The sequence below is a fragment of the Castor canadensis genome, chromosome 11 (assembly GCF_047511655.1).
Source record: "Castor canadensis chromosome 11, mCasCan1.hap1v2, whole genome shotgun sequence".
Taxonomy (NCBI): Eukaryota; Metazoa; Chordata; class Mammalia; order Rodentia; family Castoridae; genus Castor; species Castor canadensis.
In genome coordinates this window covers 98860905-98872985 of record NC_133396.1, presented here as the reverse complement: position 1 = coordinate 98872985, position 12081 = coordinate 98860905, and positions in this window count along the sequence as shown.

Genomic DNA, 12081 nt, shown 5'->3' with positions numbered 1-12081 from the left:
ATCTGGCCAAGATGTCAAGGGTCAAGGTTGAGAATGACTGTTTTTTTGTTCATTTTTTTCAGATAGGGTCTCACTATGTAGTCCAGACTGGCCTTGAACTCTTGATTCTCCCACCTCTGTCTCCTGAGTGCTGGCATGATAGGCATGTGTAGAAACACTTCTGAGTCATTATTTTTCCCATATATTTTGTGGCACTTAAAAATTTAAAAAGGATAATATAGTTTCTGGATTTCTTCAAGCAAATTATCCTGTTTCTAGTTTTTTGGTTTTTGGGTTTTTTTTGTCCAGCTAGAGGATTAAAAAAAAAAAGCAATGATGATTCTTTAAATGTGGGACAGAGATCATTGGTAATTGGTAAAAGTTCTCTGTTTAAAATGAGGCTGGCATGAAAATATTGACCTTTATAAATGCATTTTATGTATATTTATGTATTGACCAAAAGCATAAAAATTAACATCCAGATACATGCGTCAAAAATTTAAAGATTTATTTTCTACCAAAAACTCACAAATGGGATGTCACACCTGAGTCTTTAAGGATCACTTTTTAAAAATGTGTGATATTGATAATCCTGTACAAAGGCCTAAATAGTGCACCTAGTGTATTTTGCTTTATTTAATTAACAGTTCAGTTTTTAAATGTTATCTATTTTATTTTTTAAAAATTACAGTTCTCATTGGTATGAATTCGAAATGGATTGTGAGGACAAATTTTTAGCATCTGAACATGTGATGCTTTTTTTTTTTTCCCCTAAACTTCCAGTTGTCCTTTCCTCTCTCTCTGTCTTTACCACTAATGCTAGGGAAAAGGAGAAATGAAAGCATGGAATTTTGGTAGTGTTTTTATTGGAGAAGAGCAATGATGAGAACATCAGGTAAGGGCAAAGAGTCTGAGAACCTCTGAGCAATGAAATTATTAGGAGATAGCATGTATCTTTAGGAGTTCTTGCTAAATATTCTAATCAGAAAATGCAAAATCAGATGTTTATAAAAATATGAATTAGAATCATTTAGTAATAGCATAGGATTTATGTGAGTTAATCAGTTTGAGTCTGATTAAATCACCTGCAATGTGTTAATTTTACTAATATTCACAAGTGAACATATAATAAGCCAGTGGGTGCATTCAGTAACATCCACTGGAAGATGAACAAAGAACTCCATTTTCAGTCTGATTCCAGAAGTTTGGGGTGTGGAGGGGTTGTTAGTGATTTGTGATTTTATTTCTAGCCTTAATTTATTCTAGTGTTTCCTCTTGATTCATCATTGTACAGCCAGATAAGTTATCCAGGTAAAAACAAGCAAGGAAAAAGCATGTGTAAACTAAGAGAGTGACTAAAATACAAATCATTCAGTTGGCTTGGAAATCTGTTTTTTCACTGGCTGAGATTGATGTTTTAGCAGATCATGATTTTTAGCCACATTTTAGGAAAAGCATGTTGAGAAGTAATGAATGAGTGAGACCATCAGGACTAAGTGCATATCATAAGCCTATCAAGGCATAAAACAACAACAAAATAAACAAAACCAAAACAGGGTTCACTGCTTACAATGTTTTCATTTTAGCCAAAGATAAAATTTGTAACATACTGGAAAGACAATTTAGTACTAAGATAAAAGGAATCAAGTTCAGTAAGAATTTGGTGGCTGGCCTCTGAATTCCGTTGCAGGGGTTGGGGATGTAGCTCAGTGGTTGAGTGTTTGCCTAGCATGCATGAGGCCCTGGGTTTGATTCCCAGTACCACACACACAAAGTATAAAGTTCTTCAGAGAAACAACCAACAGGAGATAGGTAGGTATATTTATTATGAGGGATTGGTTAATGAGATTATAGAAGCTAAAATTCGTAATCTGTCTGTAAGCCAAAGGCCTGGGAAAGCCAGTGATGTAGTTCAGTGCAAAGCCCAGAGGACCCAATGGTGTAAGTCCCAGTCTGAGTCTGAAGGTCAGAGAATGAGGAACATTGGTATTCCGGGGCGGGAGAAGATGGTTGCCCCAGTGGAAACACCAAACACCCAGGCTTTTTGTCCCTCAGTGATTCAGAAGATGTTCACTGACATTGGTAAGAGTGATCTTTACTTGTCTGCTGATTCAGGTGTTAATGTCTTCCAGAAACACCCTCACAGACAAACTACTCATAAATAATATCTTACCAGCTATTTGGACTTCCCTCAACCTAATAATGTTGACATATAAAATTAATAGTTGAGTATAGATATTGCCTTCTTAAATTGGGGGTTAGATGACTATGTACTAACAAGAAAAAATGTGCCTTCATGATTCTAACATATGGAAAAAAGTGAGATCTTAGTAATCAGGACCATATTGTCCATAGTAGGCATTCAAACATATTAACTCACACTTACTGGGCTTATTTGCCTAAAAATGCAAATTGTATTGTGATTCAGAAGTGGATCATTAAAGACAGAAATTATCCTGGGAAAAAAGGGGTCACTTCAAGTTTCTAGATGATGCCCAAGATAAGGGGTTAATTTCCATCACCCATGTAGAAGATTCAAACTTCTTACAAAGGAAAAAATACCTATCACAATCATTTTCTAAGTGTGGTCCACTGACCAGTTACACGAACATCACCTGAGACTTCTTAGGAATGCAAGTTCTCAGAATTACTGCACCATACACTGGGGGCGGGAGAGCACTTCGAAATTTGCCTTTTAATCCATCCAAGTGATAAAAGAAAAATCAGGAATAGTATCAATAAAAAAAAATTGGGGGAGAGAAACAGATACCAGTGTTCTTAGAACAGAATAGGCTAAGCCAGAAACCAAATAGATTCGGTGAACTTTATTCTCTCCAGCACTAATAGACTAATACTGATGATGCAAAAGAATGAAAGATGGAACCAGCAAAGTCAACTGGAGATTTATAATTGCTATAAAAATGGTTTCTAAATCCTTCCGATCCTTTGAATCACTTGGAGATTAAAAAAAAGAAACCAAGCTCTTGACTCCAATGGTAGAGATTATGATTCCTAGTAAGTCTGGTGGAAGGCTGGCTATCTTAAAAAAAGCCTTAGATGACTCCAAATGGTAGCTTGGAGGGAGAATTACTGACCTGGAGGTATACACATGGTTTAGATCAATAACTGAGCATTAAAGAAAAAGAAATTTAGATGTGTCTGGCTTTTAAGATTAGACAAAGGGAACATAAGAGTGAAGAGCATTTCAGCTGGGAAGAATAGGGATAAGGATAGGGTGAAGGTGACTGGGAAGTAAGCACTCAGCAGATGATTCCACTTTGCCAAGAATGGGCTGCTAGAAAGAACCACCCTAAATAGGTTCTTCCTAAATTTTATTCCTTTCCAACTCATAATATTTCCTGAAGTGGAGGTGTAGGAAAGAAAAGGAGGAATAATAATGAACAGACTGAATGAGAAGGAAAAAGTAAAGTGATATGTTAAAGTGATGGTATTATGGGTGCTTTTTTTTTCCTTTCTATTTCATGTTGTGTGATGCATCATGTTAAGTAAAATAAGCCAGAGTGAGAAAGACAAATATTGCATGCTCTTTCTCACATGTGCAACTTAGACCTAAAATAAATGAATGACAGAAGTGAAAAAAAAGGGGAACTGTTTGGAGGGTGGTCCTAGTGGAAAAGAAGAGGTGAAGGTGGGGTGAATATGATCAAAGTACTTTATATTAATGTATGAAAATAGAATTCAAAAGACTGACTATATCAAAAACTGGCAAGAATATGGAACTCTCAAAGGGTCTTTGTGCCAGTATAAAATGATACAGCCATGTTTAAAGGCAGTTGGCAGTTTCTTAAAAAGTTAAACATAAGTTTAACTTAATGCCTAGCAAGAGTATTGGGAGAAAGAAACCAGACACAAAAAGAATTCACATTATATTATTCCAAACATATGATGATCAGGAACTGGAAAAAATAATCCATGGCAGAAAAGTCAGAATAGTAAAGCCATATGGAAGGGATAGGAATTGAGCAAGGAACAAAAAAGGAGCCTGCTGAGTGCTATAAATATTCTATATCTTGGTACAGCAGTGGTTACAGAGACACTTGCAAAAATTAATCAAACCAAATGCTTACAATTTGCTCTTTGACATTGGAGGCATCACAATACCTGACTTCAGACTATACTACGGAGCCATTGCAATAAAAACAGCATGGCTGGCACCAAAATAGATATGAAGACCAGTGGAATAGAATAGAAGACCTAGATATGAATCCACACAGCTATGCCCACATGATTTTTGACAAAGGCACCCAAAACATCTGATGGAGGAAATGACAGCCTCTTCAACAGATTTTGCTTGGAAAACTGGATATCTGCATGCAGAAAACTGAAACAATCCATGTCTTTTGCCCTGTACAAGTATCAACTCAAAGTGGATTAAGGACCTTAATGTAATACCTGAAATTTTGAAGCTAGTGCAGGAAACAGCAAGGGATACACTGGAATAATTAGGCATAGGCCATGAGTTCCTAAATAGAACAAATGGCTGAGCAACTAAGAGAAAGAATGGACAAATGGGACTACATAAAACTGAAAAAAAAACTTCTGCACAACAAAAGAAATGGTCACCAGATTGAAGAGGCAGCCCACGGAATGGGAGAAAGTCTTTGCCAGCTATACATCTGACAAGGGATTAATAACCAGAATATACAGGGAGTTCAAAGATCTAAACTCCTCAAAAATCAATGACCCAATGAAGAAATAGGCAAATGAACTGAAAAGATCTTTCTCAAAGGAAGAAGTCCAAATGACAAAAAATACATGAAAAAATGCTCAACATCCCTGGCCATAAAGGAAATGCAAATCAAAACCACACTAAGATTCTACCTCACTTCAGTTAGAATGGCTACCATCAAGAACACAAGCAACAACAAATGGTGGGGATGTGGGGAAAAAGGAATCCTCATACACTGCTGGTAGGAAAGTAAATTAGTACAACCAGTATGGAAAACAATATGGAGGCTTCTCAAAAAGCTAAAACTAGAACTACCATTTGATTCAGCAATACCACTACTAGGGATATACCCAAAGGAATGTAAGTCAAGATACAATAAAGCCACTAGCACACCAATGTTTATTGCAGCATTGTTCACAATAGCTAAGCTATAGAAACAACTATATGACTTACAGCTAATGAAAAAATATGATATATATATAAATAAAATAGAGTTTTATTCAGCCATAAGGAAGATTGAAACCATGTGATTTGAAGGTAAATGGATGCAATTGGAGGACTTCATGTTAAGTGAAGTAAGCCAGGCTCAGAAAGACAAGAAAGACTGCATAGTTTCTCTCATATTTGGGAGACAGACACAATACACATATAAGCAATATTATGAAAAACAGATTACACTAAGGGGAGGTCTCTAATGGGAGAGGGAAGGTAAAAGAAAGAAGTTAAGGTGAATATGGGCAAGGTACTTTTTATACAAGAATGAATATAGAATTTTTAAATTTGTTTAAATCACCTTAAAAAAGGGACTAAGGTAGAAAGGAAAAACATAAAGGGAATGACCAATTTGTACATGTATATGTACATGGAAATGCCACAAGGAAACTCCCTGTAGAGCTGTCTTAAAGAAACAAAAATAACTTTTTTGTTCAAAAAAGTCCTATTATTGCTTATACTCTCTCTACAACAAAATTAAAGATAAGGGCAAAGTAGTTTCTGCCAGGTATTGAGGGAGTGGGGGGGAGTGGGAGGGGCGGAGGGCAGTAAGGGAGCGGGTGGGGGAGAAATGACCCAAGCAATCCCAGAGAACAGGAAGGTAAAACAGTTCCTGTATGAGGGTTGGTACCAGTGAGAGGGGGAGGATAAGGAAAGGGTGAAGGAGACTGAATGTAGTGGAAATATTATGTAGTCATGTATGAAAATGGAAAAATGAGATGTTGAAACTATTCCAAGAATGGAGGGAGGGTGATAAAGGAGAATGATGGGAGGGAATGAATTTGACTCTGATATAGTGTAAGAACTTTGGTAAATGTCACAATGTACCCCCAGGACAGCAATACTGTAAGAAAAAAATTGCTTTTTGTACTCTTTGATTTATTCCTCAACAAAGAAGAAAAAAATCTTACCCCGCATGCATTTTGAAGTTTTAAATTAGATTATACTAGTTCATATACTATATTCATTGGTCAAAGATGGAGTTTAAATAACTTACCTAAAATTTCATAACTAATAGATGGCCAAGTAAGGAGTAAAATCTGTCTCTGAAATTCGCACTTTCTTCTCCTAATCCCAATGGCATTCTGAATATGCTATGTGTACCAACTAAAGCATTTGAAAGAGTAAAGGAGAGAAATAGTTGTGCTTTGTGATTTTTTAAGCTATTAGAGTCTAGGAGTAGCTAATAAGAAATTGTTTTCAGTGAACTTCACAATTAACAGCTCAAAGGAAAGGCAAGTTAGTAAGAGATTGCTTCTGCCTGCAGTGCCAAAGAGGAGGGGTCATAGATCAAAAATAGAGAGGACCAGATAATGACCAGAGCCAGATGGCTGTGGCCGGGGCTACGCTCAAGTTAGTGTGAAATAAGGGGAATCACAACAGGGTTATGCAACACCAGCCCCAAACCAATTGTTCTTCCTGGGCCTAGGCTACATTTGCTCATCATTTATAGGAATGTGTGTGTGTGTGTGAAAGAGAGAGAGAGAGAGAGAGAGAGTATGTGTGTGTGTGTGTGTGTGTGTGTGTGAAAGAGAGAGAGAGAGAGTGTGTGTGTGTGTGTGTGTCTGTGTGTGTATAACACAAAGAGCAATTCTGGGAACCGCTAATCAACCTTTGAGAGAACTGGGCTATATTTAGGCAAGTACAATTGTTCCAGTGGAAATTTTTTTCTCATACTCTTTCTTTCGTTTATTAAAGACTCAGCACATGTCATTACTGCTCATAAGACATACTGAAAGAACTTCCTCTTGGCAGGCTGAATGCAGCAATGGTAAGACAGTCACAGTAGAGCAAAGAGCCTGAAGTCACTAAATTCCACTCAGTTCCATTTATTGAGTTGTTAAGAAATAGAATAGAAATCTTGCTAACTTGCTTTGGTGGGTGAGAAGAAAACAACCACAGCCTACCATTTGGGTTGCAGTGGAAGATAGAATTCTACCCCTGAGGAGAACAAACTTGGAAGGCCAACTGTCATGCTTATTGGCATATCCTCAATCAGAGAGACAGGAATATTCAAGTGGAGATCCAATTAAAGGCCCTACTCATTTGATTAACATTTATTGGTAGAAAGCTATTTTTATTGTACACTTCTATGCTCATATCCAAATTTTGTTGTCCTTCCAACAATGACACTCATGGGGCTTTCCCCGCCCCCACTGGAACTTTCTGGAATCCTCTAGAATATAGCTGCAGCCCTTGGCCTCAATTCTTGTCCTACCCTAATCTGCCCAGTAGTCAGGAGGACTGATGTAAGAAAAACTTGAGGTTAATAATATCAGGCTAATATATGAAATCCTGGAGCCGAATGTAGTTGGTTAAGCAGGTTTTTATGGCTTGAATTTTCACATCTTCTGAGTGTATTATAGGCTATTTCCTGTGAGTCAGCTGTTCCCCTGGGACCTTGTCTTGGCTGGCCATGGTTACTGTTCTTTGTGGCCTCTGTGGTACGGTTATTTCTGAGCAGTAGAGGGCAGTATAAACATACTCAGGAATTAGCATCTCAGCCTTTGGAGAACCTGGGAACCAGAGGCTCTGAAACCTGTAGGCACGAGTATCAGCACAGGTGCCCAGGGGGCCCACTTCCTACACTTGGGGGAGCCTCCACAACTTGACCTGTGCAACTGTGTCTCTGTTGTTACTGCTCCCATTTGCAGGAACCTGGGTACTTAATCTGAGAGCTTCACTTTGTAAACAGACCACTGAAGGCCAAAAAGAAGTGACTCCCTTAAGGTTGTGCTGCTAGTTAATGACAAAGCTCAGAAGAGGTTCTAGATCTGAGCTGGAGTTAGAAGTTAGGAGGCTGGCAGAGTAACATTAGGCTTTGAGTTCAAACCCCAGTACTGCAAAAGAAGTTAAGATCCACAAATTTGCTGAGTACAATTGAAGTTCCCAGTGTGGGAAGAGATGGTAGAGACTGTAGAGGAGGTGAGGAAGTATAGATCCCAGAACTGAGAAATAGCACCAACAGCATGGATTATTGAAATTGGTGACATATTTTTTAATATATCCTTTTCTGATTTTACATCAACTAAAGCTTTTTTCAAGAAGGAGTGTGGGTTTGGGGTATAACTCAGTGGTAGAGGACTTACCTAGCATGTGCAAGGCCCTAGGATGGGTCTCTAGCCCTGCGGAAAAAAATGTTATAAATTCATTAACATTAAATGGTACTTGACATTTAACATGCTACCTCTTGTGTGTTTAAAAAAATTAATGAAAGTGAAACCCTTATATGATAAAGTACCAATCCTTTTCCCTACCCCAGCTCAACCTCCTCTCCTCCTCCCACCAAGTCCTTTTCCACAGAAGTAACCACTTCTGGTGTTATTATGGTTTTGATATTAAATGACCTCCAAAGGCCATGTGTTGAAGGCTTCATTGGCAGCTCGTGGTGTTACTGGGAGGGAATGGAAATGTGGGGCCTAGGGGAAAGAAGTTAGGTCACTGGGGTCCTTGAATGGGATACTGGGAACTGGTCCTTTTCTCTCTGTCTTTGCTTCCTGGCCTCCATGAAGTGAAGAGCTTTACTCCACCATGTGCTCCTCTCCATGATGTTCTGCTTAACTTCAGGCCCAAAGCAACAGGAATATGTGACCATGGACTGAAGACTAAGAAACTGTCAGCCAAAATACATCTGCCCTCCTTACGAGTTGTTTCACTCAGATATTCTGTCACCCTAGTGGAAGTTGATAAGCACAGGTATTTATATCAGTATTTCCATATTTGTATTTTTTGTATATATATTAGAATTTATAAAATTATAAAATTTAAACTATCTATAAACTTTACATTATGGTAGATGAGGGTTCAGCTTTTATTTTCTCTTACTTATCATCTCCCTTTCATCTTATTAGTATCTTCCCAAAATAGATACAGCATGATGTTTGGCTAAATTAATGCTACCATTGACAGTATTATGATTATACAGATGTCCCACAATCAGTACATGTAGGATACTATGATTATGGTTTTTTAATTACTATCTGTTGTACTGGGAGTGCATTAAGACATTTGCCAAAGTTGTTAAAGTATATCATAGTTGAATTCACCCCTCCATCATATATAACTTTTTGTTTAACCTAGAGATAATTAACTTTTTAATCTACTTACCTATCTACTGCAATTGTATCCAGATGCTCCAAAAGATCTGACATACAAATCACTAGAGTTTCAAAATTCTTAAAGACGTTAGACATATTCCGTTTTCCTCTGTTCTTCCATCTGAATAGGTTGTTCTCTAAGCCTGTTGCATGGCTTTTGTTCAGGTTCTTCTTTTTGTACCTTTTCATTGTGGGGCTCCTTGTTCCCATGTCTTCTTCATTGACTTATTCCCTTGTAATAATGGAGAATATATTCTAGTGACTTTCCAAGATGCATGGCAGGTGGATTGTTTGAATCCCTGAATACTTCAAAGTATTTTGTTACTATCAAATTTGATAGTTTGGCTAGTTATTATACTTCAAACTGAAAAAAATTTTCCATCAGGATTTGAAGACACGGATTCATTGTCTTTCAGCTTCAGTATTACTTTTGAAAACTCTGATACAATGCTGACTCTCACATGGACCTCTGTGTGTATTGTTTTTATCTCTATGTTCCAATTTCATGATAAAATTCATTGATATATTTTTCAGGCTTCTTGAGTATGCTTTTAAAGTTGAAGTCTTGCAATTCTGGGAAATCTTCTGTGTTATTTCTTTAACAATGTCTTCTTCATTTTCCTTGCTCTTCCTTTTTTGGAATTCCTGTGAGATGTTGGACCTGCAGAATTTACCCTCTCCTTTCTCACACTTTCCAATTTGTTTTTTTTTTCTTATCTTTTTGTTCTACTTTCTGAGGAATTTCATTGTATTTAGACTTAAGCACTCTTTCCCCAAGAACTTTTAAACTTGTTTATAATATTGAGATAATTTATAGCTGATCTTCTCTAATTAATCATGGCTCTTGCTTATAGCATCTTGATTTTGCATCATGCATACAGTGTCATCCCTCAGCTTTCTTTAATAATAAACTTTATCTTAAATTTTTTTTGTGTTAGATGAGCATGGTGGTGCATATGGTGGTCCTGGTGTAATTCCTGCACTCAGGTGGCTGAGGTAGGAGGATGGCAAGTTTGAGGTCAGCCTGAGCTATACAGAGAGACCTTGCCTCAAAATAAAAGTTTTGTGGGCCTTTTTGTTTTAATTTTTTTCTACAATGTCTCTGGCATTCCCCCCCCCCAATTTTGTTTTTTTTTCCCATTTGTTTTTATTAGTCAATTTCTATTTCATGTTAGAAGTTTTCCTGTAATGTTTATTTAACTACATTTATTTTACTCATGTATTAATTTGTGAATATATTTCAATACTGTTTATGAGTATAGCTCAAAACAGAAATGGGAAATTATGTGCACAGCAAGGCTTGTGTCATTGTGAGCTTAACTGCAGGGTCTTGAGGGGTTCTTGCTGGTGACTTGTCCCATTACATACTCTGTTTTCAAACCTGCCCTGTTCTCTGCCTGATGCTCTTGGGTCTAGGGCCTACCTGTTTAAATTTTCCCCAGAATAAAACCATGGCAGAGAAGGAAGAATATGGAAATGCTTGGTTTAAGGAGGAGTTTAACTTTCCTGCATGTCCCATACAGATTTCCAACTATCCTCTGTTTGCAGCTTTGTGCCTCATTCCAACCTTCTAGGATGGGTGGGCCTTCCCAGTTCTAAGACTTTCCAGGAAAATGTGGCTCATTTCACATTGATGTTTCCCTGGATAGCTTTTTTGTGTGTATGGTTATTTTATTTTCCTTTATTGTTGTTCTGGGTGGAAATACATAGTGGCATTTAGATTTACAAAGGTTCTTACAATGTTTCAAATATATCATATTTGCATTCATCCCTTCCATGCTCTCCTTCATCTGCACTCCCCCAATTTCTGGAACAGTTTCAACAGGTATTGTTTTTGCATTTACATACATGTATACACATTATTTGTACTGTATTCATCCTTCTACTCTCTTTCCCTGCCATCTCCCCCCCCATACCCCACCACTGGTGCCAACCCTCCTGCAGAACCTGTTCTGCCTTCCTGTTCTCAGATTTTGTAGAAGAAAAAAGATAAAAGATGAAAAGAAAAACATGACAGTTTTGCTAGCTTAAGGTAAAGATAGCTACACAGGAGTTTCCTTGTGTTGTTTCCATGCATATACGTATAACAGCCCCAATTGGTGCATCTCCTCTAATACTCTTCACTTCTCCCTAGTCCCCTTCCCATGGTGGCCCCGGCCAGCTTAAGATTTCTATATTCATTCCTGTACAGAAAGCACATCAACCACATTCAAGCTTTTAGTTTCCTTACCTTGCCCTGTCCCTCCCATGTGCAGCCTCCCCTTAGTGTGACCTGTGTCCCATAACAGTGCTGCATTTGTTTTAGGTCTATAATCTGCATATGAGGGAGAACATGCAACTTTTGGTCTTCTGAGCCTGACTAACTTCACTTGAGATAATGTTCTCCAGTTCCATCCATTTCTCTGTGAATGACAAAATTACATTCTTCTTTGTGGCTAATTAAAATTCCATTGTGTATAAATACATTCATTTAATTCATTTCTCAGTAGTGTGACATCTTGCCTGTTTCCATGGATAGCTCTTTTGACTATTATAGATCCCTATAAGGGAGATCATGCAGGATTTTTCTTTTTGTGTCTTATTGTTCTTAGCACAATGTCCTTCAGCTCTATCCATGTTCTTGCAAATAACAAAAATTTACTTTTTAAAGGCTGAATAAGATTGCATTACGTGTACCACATTTCTTTATCCATCCATCCATCCATCCATCCATCAAAAATCACTTAGGAGGTTTCCATATCTTGGCTATTGTGAATAAATGTTGCAATAAACATAAGAATGCACATATTTTTCACAATCTTCATTTCAATTAATTTGGATATA